Source organism: Hypanus sabinus, chromosome 8, assembly GCF_030144855.1.
Source record: "Hypanus sabinus isolate sHypSab1 chromosome 8, sHypSab1.hap1, whole genome shotgun sequence".
NCBI classification, from domain to species: domain Eukaryota; kingdom Metazoa; phylum Chordata; class Chondrichthyes; order Myliobatiformes; family Dasyatidae; genus Hypanus; species Hypanus sabinus.
This window is the reverse complement of record NC_082713.1, coordinates 115,916,980-115,933,151: the sequence shown is the minus strand read 5'-3', so window position 1 is coordinate 115,933,151 and position 16,172 is coordinate 115,916,980. Positions and strand designations below refer to the sequence as shown.

The 16,172-nt window shown below is 44.5% G+C and overlaps 1 long non-coding RNA gene across 5 annotated transcripts in view; it reads left to right on the top strand.

Annotated features, from left to right (window-relative positions):
• Positions 1 to 16,172, top strand: part of LOC132398352 (uncharacterized) — a 76,437-nt gene that overhangs the window by 6,336 nt on the left and 53,929 nt on the right. Inside the window, exon 4 of one of the 5 annotated variants that reach the window (XR_009513625.1) lies at positions 110 to 210. The exons of the other annotated variants lie outside the window; for them this stretch is intronic. This is a non-coding gene — a long non-coding RNA (uncharacterized LOC132398352). The remainder of the gene's footprint in view (positions 1 to 109; positions 211 to 16,172) is intronic. 5 annotated transcript variants of the gene reach the window in all.

Genomic DNA, 16,172 nt, shown 5'->3' with positions numbered 1-16,172 from the left:
CCCAACGTGCTTGTGATATATAAAGTGATCCAGATCTTTCAAAATAGACTCTCTGTGCCAAAGGGCATGTTTCGACGCTGTCTGATTCAATATTTATAATTCTTTCCAGACTGTAACTCTGCATGACCATTGCACCAGTCCTGATGTCTTGCCCATCAACGCACTTCCCTGTCTGATCAAGTGCTTCCAGTGATGGGATGGCAATTTGAGGTGAGGGTTAAGAACTAAATAATTAAAGAGAGTTTAGGAAGCGAGCAAAGGATTAGGAGGGATCAAGGCCGAAGATATAAGTTCTGGAATTCCCTTGATGAACAACGAAGGCTATTTAACTTGCTTTCCTCATTGAGGACCTTTACTTCAACCTCTTAGACCAAACTTCTGTTCATTTTTACAGGGCTGAGTGTCAGCTTCGACGTTACTTACCGTAGATTCCGGACTACAGAGCGCACCTGATTAAAAGCCGCACATTCTAATTTTAGAAAGAAAATCAATTTTGTACTTGTACAAGCCGCACCGGATTTTAAGCCGTAGGTGTCCCACGTTGTAATATGAGATATTTACACAGAAAGATATTACACATGAGGATTTTTTAACTTTTAATTAAATCCGTATGGTAACATAAACAAATATATATTGCAAATGCTTTTTTCCAAACAGTGCCTGTAACACAGCTACTTTTAAATATACATACGTATCGGTAACACACAAATTACGTTGCGTATACTTTTTTACTGAACAGTGCACGAACAACATTCCAATATCTCCTAACGACTGGTAAAAAAAATATATATACAGCAGCCTACCAGGAAAAGTTATTGATCGCCTTCTTCATCTTCCTCCTGCGCACTAAAACCATCAAAGTCCTCTTCTTCAGTGTCCGAATTGAATAAAACCTCAGGATCTCGTCATTCATTTCAGTCTCTTCGTTGTCGCTCTCACTTGAGCGCACGCAGTCCTCTTCATCACGCAGCAGTCCAGCCTTTCGAAACCCGCTGGTGATGGTGGATGTTGTGACACGGCTCCACGCATTTAGGATCCACTGGCAGACTTGAGTTAAAGATGCTCTTCGCATGCGTCCTGTTTTGGTAAAGGATTTCTCGCCGCTCGTCATCCAAGCCTCCCACTCAACGCGCAGCGCCACTTTAAATGCCCGGTTCACGCTGATGTCCAGTGGCTGCAAATACTTCGTGGTGCCCCCAGGAATCACAGCTGGAATTGAGTTTGTACTCTTGATGGCAGCTTTCACTGAACTTTCATTGTCAGCCGCTTAAAAAATCACCATCGGTGGAAGCTTTAGTCCGGATGCTGTGCACCTCAGAACACAAGTAAAATGCGTTCTCTCATGGCCACTTGTTTTCAGTGTGATGGACGAGTCACCTTTTTTATTAACAGTCCGAGTGAGAGGCAGGTCAAATGTCAAAGGTACTTCATCCATATTTATGATATCATCTGGCCCGATGGAATTCTCCGCTATCTTTGTTTGAGTGAACGTGCGGAAGTTAGCAAGCTTTTCCTCGTGGTCGGGAGGGAGCTGCTGACACAGAGTCGTGCGTACCCTGACGGACAGGCCTTTTCGTCTCATAAATCTAAAACACCACGTTGGCCCACCTCTAAAATCTTCGATTTTCATTTTGGTGGCGATTGCTTTAGCCTTCAGTCTGATCTGCACGGTGGAAGCACCGCGGCCGCTTGCTCTCTGTGTGTTAACCCAGTTTTCAAGAAAGTTTTCAAGTTCGGGCCATCTGCTATGATTACCTCTGAAAGCTTTTGTCGTCTTTTTGCATTGATTCAGTTCTTCACGCTGGCGTCTCCACCGTCTCACCATCGATTCATTTATGCCAAGATTATGTGCAGCAGCTCGATTTCCTTCTTCATCCGCCAGATTGATCGCCTTTAACTTAAAAGCTGCATCATATGCTTTTCTTCGAGTGTTTTCCATGTTGATGAGGGTGAGTACAAATGACTGATTTATAATAATTTAATTGTGAAAGTGCGCTTGATTTATCGTACAATTTCATTGGACCTCTGTGAACTACTCATCAATTTTATTGGTCTACTGTTACGAGGCAAAATGTTTTTGGCGGCATGAAAAAAAAACATGCAATAGCCGCACCGTAGTATAGGCCGCAGTGTTCAAAGCGTGGGAAAAAAGTAGCGGCTTATAGTCCGGAATTTACTGTAGTTATTTTCCCAGAGAGGATCCTAGTACCATACCTAGAGACTTACTACAACAGCTATGCTTGGGGAAACAAGCTGAACGCAGAGGTCAGATGGATATAGAAGCTTAAAGACAGTAAACAAGAATCAGCAAGCCTGCAGATGCTGGAAATCTGAAATAAAAACAGAAAATGCTTTCCACACTTACTGACTTGTCGACTGATTCCAGATTCAAGATTCAGAACAATCACAGAACACAACAAGCAATGTACACTGCTTTGTTACCAGTATACATTAATTGTACTAAAAAGAATTGTTTGTTTTACGAGCAAATCAATAAATCAAAAAGTTGAGTTCAGAAAATCCACCCCTCAACTCCATGGTCAGCTTTTATTTATTAAGAAACAATAGTAAGTTATTTCCTTCCACAGATAACTGTGACATTTAACATACTGGTGAAGGTAGGATGTTTCCTGAAATGATTAACACTTTTAAATCACAGTGAAACATAATACTTAGAGGCATTGGGAATACTGATTGGACAGACAATAGCTCTCTCTGTTCTGAGCTATTTAAACATTTGTTCTCTTAGTTCTCTGTACATTTGCTTCTTGTATGCCTTCACTTCCTGACAGGCTAATGTCTCTAAAGATTGTATTATGGAGGAAGACATTCTTTCCTCTATTGTGAAATTCTCAGATAGCGAGGGAAAAACATTGAAATGAATTCATAAACCGAGCGATACTATAAACAGCAGGGAAGGGTGGTTAATAGGGAACAGACAGTGGCCTCTGCTCATGTCTGGCTGAATTCAAGTTAATGATTATTCACTACATAAACTCCACTGCAGACAGGTCTTTGACCCAGTCTGGGGATTTTCCATGCTCTATCTATTCATGTACAATGTTTAATTGCCTCTCCATAGTTGCCCCTGAGAAAGAGATGAGGAGTTGCCTTCTTGAATTGATACAGTCCTTGAGGTGTAGGTATAGCCAGAGTGCGGAACTGACTTGATGGGCCTAATGGCACAAAGCTGTATTGCAGTCTAAGGGTGGGAGGTCTGGGTTTCTGACCCAGCGCCGGTGAAGGAGTTCAGATATGTTTCTGAATCAGCATGGTGTGAGGTGTATGAGGACAACTTCCTTGGTATTTACGCATGTTTTTGCTACCCTTGCCCTACTAGCTGGCAGAGGATGTGGGTTTGAAAGTTGCTATCTAATGATTCTTGATGAACTGCGGTGGTGTACCCTGGTAGAAACTGCTGAGGCAACATATTATACAGAGCACGAGCCAAACTAAGATTTAGGACTGAGAAGTCAATTTCTGATTTCCTCCTGATGCTCCAGTTTCCTCCCACATTCCAAAGGCATATGGGTTAGACTTAGTAAGTTGTGGGCTTGCTATGTCACTGGAAGCCAATGGAGATGGGTGGGATCTTTCTAATGGAAGACCTGGTCCAAAGTGGGAACATAGAACATTACAGCACAGTACAGGCCCTTCAGCCCACAATGTTGTCCTGACCTTTTAACCTACTCTAAAATCAATTTAACCCTTCCCTTCTACACAGCCTTAATTTTTCTATCATCCGTGTGCCTATCTAAGAGTTTCTTAAATGTTCCTAATGTATCTGCCTCTACTATCACCTTTGGCAGCGTGTTCCATGCACCCAATACTCTCTGTGTAAAAAAAAGACCTACCTCTGATATCCCCTTATATTTTACTCCAATCACCTTAAAATTATGTCCCCTACTATTAGCCTTTTACGTCCAGGGATAAACTCTATGGCTGTCCACTCAATCTATGCCTCTTATCACCTTGCACACTTCAATCAAGAATTCTAGAATGGGAGTCTCATCCATTCCAGAATCAGTCTACTTTTTGGTCAGATACCACATACACATTAAATAAACATTTCCAGCGTTGCATATATGCTCCTCTCCCAGGTTTTATCCCTCTATTCACACCTCTTTAGTCAGATTTGCCCCTGATATTAAGCCTTCATCACCGTTGGAAATAATCGGCATAATAATGTGGCGGTTAGCACATTTGCTTGACAGCGCCAACGAGCACCAGTCAGGGTTCAATTCCCACTGATGCCTGTGAGAAGTTTCTATGTTCTCCCCATGACTGTGTGGATTTCCTCCTGATGCTCCAGTTTCCTCCCACATTCCAAAGGCACGTGGGTTAGTTAGTAAGTTGTGGGCTTGCTATGTTGACACCGGAAGTGTGGCAACATTTGCAGGCTGCCCCCGGCACAAACCTTAGACTATGTGTATGTAAGACAGTACATTTCGCTGTATGTTTTGATATACATGTGACAGATAAAACTAATCTTAATCTTAATCGATGTCATCCGGGTCCTCCTGTCTCCATTGTATCACAGATATTTGTTCTGCCCAGCTCTTTCCATTCTCTGCAACAAGAACATGCCTGCTTTCTAGAACAGTCCTCTTTACTCTTTACTCCCCTCCATAGATGCTGCATGATATGTCGAGTTCCCCCAAAATTTTGTGTTTGTTACTCTGGATTTCTAGCATCTGCAAAATCACTTGTGTTCCTGTTTTCTAAATATTCTCCGTTCTGATGAAAGTTTCTTGAACTGAAACCTTAACACTTTTTCTCTCTCTGCGGACTCCGCCTGACCTACTAGGTATTTCCAGCTCTTATTTTGGCCTTATAGCATCTGATGTTTTCTGCTTTTCAGACATCTGTTGGCTTTTTATAGTGAGGGGGATTGAATACTGAATTTTCACTGAAATATATAAAATCCTTACAGGATTGAAGAGGGTAGATGGAAGGAAGGTGCCCCCCCCCCCTTGCTTGAGGTATTTAGAATTAGAGGTCACAACCTCAAAACTGTGAGGAGAAAAATATCTTAAAGATCTTTCTTTAACAAGTCTTTCTTGAAGATTAGCTTTATTTGTCTCATACATTGAAATATCAAAACGTACAGTGAAATTCACTGATTTGTGCCAATGTGCAACACAGTGCAAGGATTGTGCAATGGACAACACACAAGTATCACCATGCTTCTGGTGCTAACACAGTATGCCTACAACTTACTAACCTGCACATATTTGGAATATGGGAGGAAACTGGAGCTCATGGGAGGAAATCTACACATTTATGTGAAAAATGTATAAGCTCCTTATAGACAACGGCTGAAGTTGAACCCCGATCACTGATCACTGGTGTTGTAAACTATTCTGCTAACTGCTACACTACTGCGCTGTCCTTCAGTCTTTGGAATTCTCTCCTTCGGGGGGCTGTGGGGCACAGTTATTAACTGAACTGAAAAAGCAGATTAGCTCATTTCTGGATAATGAGGAAATGTAATGATATATGGATAGGATAGTGAAAAAAATGATGTTAAAATAAATAACCATATTGAACAGCAGGGCAGACCTGAGGGGCTGAGGCCTAGCCTTGCTTCCATTTCTTAGCGGGGCAGACCTGAGGGGCTGAGGCCCACCCTTGCTTCCATTTCTTAGCAGGGCAGACCTGAGGGGCTGAGGCCCACCCTTGCTTCCATTTCTTAGCAGGGCAGACCTGAGGGGCTGAGGCCTACCCTTGCTCCCATTTCTTAGCGGGGCAGACCTGAGGGGCTGAGGCCTACCCTTGCTCCCATTTCTTAGCGGGGCAGACCTGAGGGGCTGAGGCCCACCCTTGCTTCCATTTCTTAGCAGGGCAGACCTGAGGGGCTGAGGCCTACCCTTGTTCCCATTTCTTAGCGGGGCAGACCTGAGGGGCTGAGGCCTACCCTTGCTCCCATTTCTTAGCGGGGCAGACCTGAGGGGCTGAGGCCTACCCTTGCTTCCATTTCTTAGCAGGGCAGACCTGAGGGGCTGAGGCCTACCCTTGCTCCCATTTCTTAGCAGGGCAGACCTGAGGGGCTGAGGCCTACCCTTGCTCCCATTTCATAACAGATCAGATCTGAGGGGCCGAGGCCTACCCTCGCTCCCATTTCTTAGCAGGGCAGACTCAAAGGGTTGAGGCCTACCCTTCTCCCATTCTTGTATTCCAGTAAAACAGGGTCCTTAAGCATAACAAATTAATCCAGCTCAGGCAGATCATCGGAGGAGAATACCTCCGTGAATGTCACCCTGAAAGAAGTCATTGAGCCATAAAGTATTGCCATTGGTTTATTATTGTCACATGTACTGAGATACAGTGAAAAACATCTGTCTGCAAGTCATCCAGATAGATCAAGAGAGATTAGTTTTATCTGTCACATTGAGACATATAGTGAAACGCACCATTCTGTGTCAATGGCCAACACAGTCTGAGGATTTTGCCTGGAGCAGCCCAGAACTGTCACCACACCTCAGGCATGAACATAAACCTACCCACAATTGACTGATCCTAGTCCACACGTTTTTGAAATGAGGGAGGAAATGAGAGATCCTGGAAAAACTCACGTGGTCATGGGGGAGAACGTACGAGCTCCTTACAGACACCAGAGAGACTTGAACCTCCTTCACTGGTGCTGTACTAATGTTGAGCTAACCACTATGTTAGCCTGCCACCCTGTTTCATGTGTAAACAGGAAGGTGGATGAGCTGGGCGCCTTGTTGCTGACCTGATGTTTGCAAGCGCACACTGATCGGGTGCCATGATTGTGCTTTATTTCTGAACCACAGAACTTCCCCTCATCACTTCCTCCTTCTCACCTGCTTCCGGCAGGTGGCAGAGCAGCTTGTGACAAGATGTGGCTGAACCCTGGGGAAGGGGCTGTGGATGGGCTGACTGGGTGCTTGGCAGACCGCTCTGTGTTTTGGTGGGTGAGGAGAGTGAAGAGGAGAGAGGCGTGGTCCCAAGTGGGTGAACTAAGTGAACCTTGAAAGAAGGAGACCATCCTGGGCAGAGGTGTGCACTACACTGCAGCTGAGGGACAGGCTGAATCACCTTCTGACTCTCAGTCCTGTTCTAACACTAACAGAGAGTGACAGAGACAGGCAGCACAGAGGCAACCCCCTGGAGCCTGTCTATAATTTTCCTTACCTCAGTAAAGCAAGAGCTTTCCGCCTCAAGCCCAGTGGTACATGCTTGCAGGCTTTTGTATCTTCTGCCTGGAGGGAGAGGGGAGAAGGAGGAGTGTCTGGGGTTGGGTGGGGTCTTTGGTTGTGCTGGCTGCTTTACTGAAATGCAGGTAAAGCCCATAGAAAGGAGGATGACGTCTGGGAGGTGCTGAGCTGTGTCCAGAACTGTCTTGTGGTCATGTGCAGAGCAGTTACCATATCAAGCCATTATGTGTCCAGACAGAACGTTTTCTAAGCAGTATTAATCAGATTTTGTCAGGGTTGATGGGGGAATGCTGAATTTCTCCAGCATCCTGAGCTTTCTTGGTAATGACATCAATGTAGTTGGACCAGTGGTGATGTTAACCACTAGGAACTTGAAGGTCTCAACCCTCTGAACCTCAAAAGTCCGACTTGTACAGCAAGATGAACATCTGACTTTATTAGATCTCATCATGGCCTTATTGTCTGCCAGCACTGCACTTTCTCTAAACCATAACACTTTATTCTACATTCTGTTATAAATTTTTCTTGTACTACTGATGAAATGATCTGCATGCCAAACTAAGGTTTGTACTGTTCCTCGTTAACATGCGGCAATAACAAACCGATTCAAATGAAAGGTTGCTTGTCCAGATTTATGGTCAGGGTTGGGCTTAGGATTAGGTTGTGATTTTGTGGCCAGCAGGAAAATCATCCCTCTTGTGCTTCCTGAGCTCGTCACTCGATATCCAATGTCACACAAACCTTGCTACTTTGATCTGGCCCATGCCTTCAATCACCAGGTCCAACTTTTCCTTTATTGGATCTTCCTCTTCTTCACACGCGTCAGCTGGATTGTGGGGGTGTGGACAGGGTAAATTGGGGAGTGTGGGTCCTTGGATGTTAGGATTAGGGTTAGGAGTAGGGTTTGGGGATGTATACGTGGGGCTGGGGGTGATGGGCTTGTGGAGTTTAGAGTCAGGAGATAGGTGGGGCTCTACAACCCTACCCACCAGAGCAACTCTACAACTCTACTCTACAAGAGCAACTGTAATCTGGCCCAAGCCTATCATTAACCTGGTCAGACACCACTTGGCTTAATTAACCGGGAGTGCCCATCATCAGCAATGTATCCTGGGGTCTTCAGATGTTTCTGGACTTTAATCATGAGACAGCCCTGCCCAGGTGACCGAGCCTGGGTTCAGATTAGGGTTAGGATTACGGTTTGGAGGGGATTTCCTCCAGCAGATACTTTCCAGCGACATGTAGCCCAGGGTATATCGTTCCAGAACCTATTAAGTGACTCTCCACGTGGACACGCTGGGTATATTTTTAATAAGTATCGTGTGCCCCGCAATATAAGGCAAATGCAATTTCTCCAGTTAGCCTCTGAAATTCACAATGCCAGTTAAAGGAGTATCATAGATTAGTGTCCACCACCTGTAAATACTTCTTTGTAAAAATTAGCTTATGTTTTACACTATTGAATAGCACAGCATGGGACTGGGCCCTTCAGCCCACTATGTCTGTGCCAGCCTGTCCAAAGTAACCCCATCTGCCTGAACATGCTCCATATCTCCATTCCCAGGCAGATTGGACCAGACAATGCCTGGAGGCCAGCACGGATGATTTGGGCCGAAGGGCCTGTTCCTCTGCTGTACTGCTCATTGAGATAATGTGAGCCAGAGCTCAATGTCCATACTGGAAAGTGTAGCACAGGTTAAGTCCATCAGTCAAAGTTCAGAGTGAAGTTTATTGTCAAAGTATGTATATGTCACTATATACTACCCTGAGATTCATTTTCTTACAGACGTCACAACAGAACAAAGAAATACAATAGAATCAATGAAAAACTACGCACAAAGACTGGTGTGCAAAAGATTACAAACTGCACGAATACAGAAAGAACAAATAATAATAATCAAATATGTAATATGTCTTTTTACAATATTTTTTTCAGAAGAAAAAATATGTAAACATAAGATGTAACAGTCCTTGAAAGTGAGTCCGTACGTCATGGAATCAGTTCAGGGTTAGAGTGAGTAAAGTTACCTGTGCTGGTTCAGGAGCCTGATGGCTGAAGGGTAATAACTGGCTGAATCTGGTGGCGTGAGATGGGAGGCTCCTGTACCTCCTGCCCCGTGGCAGCAGCGAGATCAATGGCATGATAATAAGTATTTGAGTGCCTCCGCCTTCCCTTCAGACAAAGAGAGTGTGTTCTGAATAAGTCTGCTGTTTGTCTCCTGACACTATTGAAAAAAAAAGACATTTGTTTTGAAGATCTATTTCGAACTTCTGCAGGCAGTACTGTGGGTCAAGTCACGGTCACAGAGTTATGAAGTCAGAGACAGACTCAGGACCGGCTTTTCAGCCCAACAAGTCCATGCTGACCATCAATCGCTTACTTTCACAAAATCCTATCCAACCTTTTTCTCCACGTTTCAATCGACTCCCCCAGGTTCTACCACTCACCTAGACACGAGGGACAATTTTCAACAGACAGCTGGCCAATGACACAATGGCAGATGGTGATGAGCAGGCGTACACGAGTGAGACAGATCGGCTGGCTGCGTGGTGCCCCAGCAACAGCCTGGCACTCACTGCTGGTAAGACCAAAGAGCTGATTGTGGGCTTCAGGAAGCGGAAGTCAGGAGGACTCTCTGAGGGGGGGGCCTGCAGTGGAAAGAGGGGGAGCAGTTCAGGTTCCTGGGTGTCAACATCTCAGAGGAAATGTCCTGGGCCCAAAACGTTATTGCAATCATGGAGGAGGTATGCCGGCAACTATACTTCATTAGAGTTTGAGAGGATTTGGTATGTCATCAAAGATTCCAGCAGATTTCTGTAGATTTACCATGGATAGCATTCTGACAGGAGGCATCACCACCTGGCTGCACTGGATCGGAAAAAGCTCCAGATGGTTGTAAATTCAGTCATGGGGATGAGCCACCCCACCAGCGAGGACATCTTCAAAAGGCAGTGCCTCAGTCAGCGGCATCCATCACTACGAACCTTCAAGGCAGCACAGTGCTGTAGTGGTTAGGATAACGCTTTGCAGTGCCAAACTCGGGTTCAATTCCCACTGCTGTCGGTAAGGGGTGTGTACCTTCTCCCTGTGACTGCATGTAGGTGCTCTGCCCCCAAAACATATGGGTCAGTAGGTTAATTGGTCACCTGGGTGTAATGGGGGGGCAGGCTCATTGGGACTGAAGGGCCTGTTACTGTGATGATTTTCTAAACAAACAAATAAAATAAATACCATTCAGGCCCTGCCCTCTTCTCTTTCTTATCATCAGGGAGGAGGTGCAGGAGCCTGAAGGCACACATTCAAAGTTGTAGGAGCAGCTTCTTCCCCTCCACCATCAGATTCCTGACCGTTCCATGGACCTATGAACACTGCCTCAGTATTTTCCTCTTTCTCCATTATTTATTTATTTTCATATTTCTTACTGTAACCTACAGTAAATTGTTAAGTCATGCACTGTATTGCTGATGCAGAAGAACAAATTGCATGACATAGTCAGTGATAATAAACCTGATTCTGATTCTGATTACAGCTCTCAGGACTTTAGGAAACCAGGGCACCCCCGGGTGAGAGGCACTGATCACTGGAAGGAGGTGGAGACTCTGCATAGGTAGAACCAGAGATCAGGATCGAACCTGGATCTCTGGAACAGTGAGCGGTCCAAGCAGATGAGGCCACTGTGATGTCCACTCACACCAGAGGCTTCAATAGAACATAAGAGCATAAGAAATACGAGCAGGAGTAGGCTATCTGGCCCGTCAAGCCTACTCTACCATTCAATAATTGGATCTGTCTTCACTAGGGAAGATACAAATAATCTCCCAGTTGTAATAGTGGCCATAGGAACTAGGGTAAAGGATGAACTGAAGGAAATTTATATTAGGCAAGGAACAGTGTTGGCTAGACTGTTGAGTCTGAAGGCTGATAGGTCCCCAGGACCTGATGGTCTGCATCCCAGGGTACTTAAAGAGGTGGCTCTAGAAATCGTGGATGCATTGGTAATCATTTTCCAATATTCAATAGATTCAGGAACAGTTCCTGCTGATTGGAGGGTGGCTAATGTTGTCCCACTTTTCAAGAAAGGAGGGAGAGAGAAAACAGGGAATTATAGACTGGTTAGCCTGACGTCAGTGGTGGGAAAGATGCTGGAGTCAATTATAAAAGAGGAAATTACGACACATTTGGATAGCAATAGAAGGATCAGTCCGAGTCAGCATGGATTTATGAAGGGAAAATCAGGCTTGACTAATCTTCTGGAGTTTTTTTGAGGATGTAACTATGAAAATGGACAAGGGAGAGCCAGTGGATGTAGTGTACTTGGACTTCCAGAAAGCTTTTGATAAAGTCCCACATAGGAGATTCGTGGGCAAAATTAGGGCACATGGTATTGGGGGCAGAGTACTGACATGGATTGAAAATTGGCTGGCTGACAGGAAACAAAGAGTAGTGATTAATGGGTCCCTTTCGGAATGTCAGGCTGTGACCAGTGGGATACCGCAAGGTTCGGTGCTGGGACCGCAGCTGTTTACAATATACATTAATGATTTAGATGAAGGGATTAAAAGTAACATTAGCGAATTTGCTCATGACACAAAGCTGGGTGGCAGTGTGAAATGTCAGGAGGATGTTATAAGAATGCAGGGTGACTTGGACAGGTTGGGTGAGTGGGCAAATGTATGGCAGATACAGTTTAATGTGGATAAATGTGAGGTTATCCACTTTGGTGGCAAGAACAGGAAGACAGATTGCTATCTAAATGGAGTCAAGTTAGGAAAAGGGGAAGTACAACGAGATCTAGGTGTTCTTGTACATCAGTCAATGAAAGCAAGCATGCAGGTACAGCAGGCAGTGAAGAAAGCTAATGGCATGCTGGCTTTTATAACAAGAGGAATTGAGTATAGGAGTAAAGAGGTCCTTCTGCAGTTGTACAGGGCCCTGGTGAGACCCCACCTGGAGTATTGTGTGCAGTTTTGGTCTCCAAATTTGAGGAAGGACATTCTTGCTATTGAGGGAGTGCAGCTTAGGTTCACAAGGTTAATTCCCGGAATGTTGGGACTGTCATATGTTGAAAGATTGGAGCGACTAAGCTTGTATACACTGGAATTTAGAAGGATGAGAGGGGATCTGATTGAAACATATAAGATTATTAAGGGTTTGGACACACTGGAGGCAGGAAGCATGTTCCCGCTGATGGGTGAGTCCAGTACTAGAGGCCACAGTTTAAAAATAAGGGGTAGGCCATTTAGAACAGAGATACGGAAAAACTTTTTCACCCAGAGAGTGGTGGATATGTGGAATGCTCTGCCCCAGAAGACAGTGGAGGCCATGTCTCTGGATGCATTCAAGAGAGAGTTAGATAGGGCTCTTATAGATAGCGGGGTCAAGGGATATGGGGAGAGGGCAGGAACAGGGTACTGATTGTGTATGATCAGCCATGATCACAGTGAATGGCAGTGCTGGCTAGAAGGGCCAAATGGCCTACTCCTGCACCTACTGTCTATTGTCAATAAGATCATGGCTGACCTGGCCATGGACTCATCTCCACCTACCTGCCTTTTACCCATAACTCTTAATTCCTCCACTATGCAAAAATCTATCCAACCTTGTCTTAAATATATTTACTAAGGTAGCCTCCACTGCTTCATAGGGCAGAGAATTCCATTGATTCACCACTCTCTGGGAAAAGCAGTTCCTCCTCATCTCCATCCTAAATCTACTCCCCCAAATCTTGCGGCTATATCCCCTAATTCTAGTCTCACCTATCAATGGAAACAACTTCCCTGCCTCTATCTTGTCTATCCCTTTCATAATTTTATATGTTTCTATAGGATCTCCTCTCATTCTTCTGAATTCGAGTAAAGTGCCAGGCAACTTAATCACTCCTCATTGTCTAACCCCCTCATCTCTGGAATCAACCTGATGAACCTCCAGTGCCACACATGAGGCTGTTTACCAAGTTAAAAGCACATGGTATTACAGGAAAGTTTCTGGCATGGTTAGAGCATTGACGGAGATTGATGAGGAAACAGGGAGGCTGTAAAAGGGCTTTGACAGACTAGGAGAATGGGCAAGAAAGTGGCAAACAAAACACGATGTTGGAAAACGCATGGTCATGCACTTTGGTAAGTAGAAATAAATATGCAGGCTACTTTCTAAACGGGGAAAAATGCAAAAATCTGAGATGCAAAGGGACTTGGGAGTCCTTGTGCAGAACACCCTGTAGGTTAACTTGGAGAAAGAGTCAGTGGTGTGGAGGCAAATGAAATGTTAGCATTCATGTCAAGAGGTCTGGAATACAAGAGCAGTGTTGTAATGCTGAGCCTTTATAAGGCACTGGTGTGGCCTCACCTTGAGTATTGTGAACAGTTTTGGGTGCCTCATCAAAGAAAAGATGTGATGGCATTGGAGAGAATTCAGAGGAGGTTCAGAAGGATGATTCCGGGAATGAAAGGGTTATCATATGAGGAACGTTTAATGGCTCTGGGTCTGTACTCGCTGGAATTCAGAAGGATGAGGGGGGACTCACTGTAACCTTTCATATGTTGAAAGGTCTAGACAGAGTAGATGTGAAAAGGATGTTTCCCATGGTGGGGGAGTCTAGGTCAAGTGGGCATATCCTCAGGATGGAGGGGAGTCCATTTAAAACAGAGATACAGAGAAATTTATTTAGCCAGAGGGTGGTGAATTTGTGGAATTTGATACCACAGACAACTGTGGGGCCCAGGTCATTGGGTGTATTTAAGGCAGAGCTTATTAGGTTCTTGATTGGACACAGCATCAAAGGTTACTTGGAGAAGGCCTTGGATTGGAGTGGGGTTGAGGAGGGGAAAACAGGATCAGCCATGATTGAATATCGGAGTAGATTCAATGGGCCTAATGGCCTAATTCTGCTCCTATGTCTTATGGTCTTATAGTCTATGCAGATTTGCTATCGTCTGTGATTAGGCCATTCATAGTTGTGTCGTCTGCAAAGTTGATGATTGAATTTGTAGAATAGGCAGGAGTGCAGCCATTGGTGAAGAAAGGGCTCAGTGCACCCCCTTGTGGGGCACTGGTGTTCAGGATTGGGGGGCTGATGTGCAGTTGCCTAGTTTCACCTTCTGTACAATTACTGAGGAAGCCCAAGATCAATTACAAGTTGATGTGGTGAGACATAAATTGTAGGGCATGTTGCCAGGATTCAAGGGACAGAGTTACAGGGAGAGGTTGATTGGACTGGGATTTCACTCCATTCTCCTGCCTTTTCCCTGTACTTTGACATCCTGATTAATCAGGAACTTATTAACCTCCTCAATGACTTGATCTACTGAACTCACCACAGCTGTATGTGACAATGAATTCCATAGATTTACCATCCCTGTGGCTGAAGAAATTCCTCCTCAGCTCTGTCCTTGTACTTTGAGGCTGTGCCCTCTGGTCCTCAATTCTCCCACTACCAGAAACATCGTATCCGCATCCATTCAATATTCAGTACGTTTTAATGAAATTCCCCTCTCCATTCTTCTAAACTCCAGCAAGTACAGGCCCAGAGCTATCAGATGGTCCTCATACGTTAACCCTTTAATTTCCGGGATCACTGGTGAACCTCTCTGAACCCTCTCCAACGCCAGTGCATTCTTTCTTGGTAATGGGAACCAAAACTGTGCACAATACTCCAAATCCCGTCTGACCAAAGCCTTATACAGCCTCAGCATTACATTCTTGCTTTTATATTCCAGCCCTCTTGAATTGAATGCTAGCATTCCATTTGCTTTCCTTACTACTGACTTAGCCGGAAAGAGTGCAAAGAAGATTTGCGAGAATATTGCCAGGACTGGTGGGGCTGAGTTCTATGGGGAGGTGGGGCAGGCTAGGAACTTATTCATTGGAATTTAGGAGACTGAGGAGTGACCTTATTGAAGTGTATAAAATCATGAGGGGGCAAAGATAGGGTGAATGCAGAGTCTTCTTTCCCAAGCAAAGAGAATCAAAACCTCAAGAGCATACCTTCAAGGGAAATATTCAGCAGAGACGTGAGGGTCAAATACTTCATGCAGAGGGTGATGGGAATGTGGATCAAGCCACCAGAAAAAGTGAGTGAAACAGGTGCAATAAAGAAAAGTTTAGTGGGATTGCAGGTCTTGTCACCACTGCCGTTGGACAGGAGCTACAGGAGCCTTAGCTCACACACCACCAGGTTCAGGAGCATTAGACTGATCTGAGTGCATTTCTATGTTACATTGGCTGTTCTATTTATTATAAATTACTATGATTGCACATTGCACATTTAGACGGAGACATAATGTAAAGTTTTTACTCCTCATGTATGTGAAGGATCTAAGAAATAAAGTCAATTCAACGGTTATTTCCCTACTGCCATCAGCTCTTGAATTGTCGTGGATAACTTCACCCACCACAGCCATGAACTGATTTTACAACCTACAATTCACCCTCTTACAACTCATGTTCTCAGTATTATTTTTATTTGCCTCATTTGTCAGTCTTTATCTGTTAATGTATCGTTTTCATAAAACTTATCGTATCTCTTTATTTTCCTGTAAATGCCTGTAAGAAAATCAATCTCAAGATATGGTAACATATGCACATTTCAGTAATAAGTTTAATTTGAAATTTGAACTCTGAAGCTTTGGAGGACAACATGGTCAGTATGGATGAGCTGGGCTGAAGCGCATGCCTCTGTTCCGTATCATTTATATGAGGGGAACTGCAGCTAGTGACGTTCCTGTGTTAGATAGAGACCTCGCTTCATTGATTCTCTGGGACATTTCAAAGTCATAAAACAAACGATGGAAATTCAAGTTCTGCTTTCTCCTAAACATGGTCACTTTCATATATTGTGAGAAGATGCTGCGCCAAGCCAGACATTTCTATGTTGCGTAAGTGGGACTTGAACCGACAGCTCTCTGATTCTAAGGAGAGAAGGGTGCTAGGTGTAGCATTAAAGAGATAATGTTGCTGAAAGCAAACTGCTGGAAGAACTCGGTGGGTCAAGC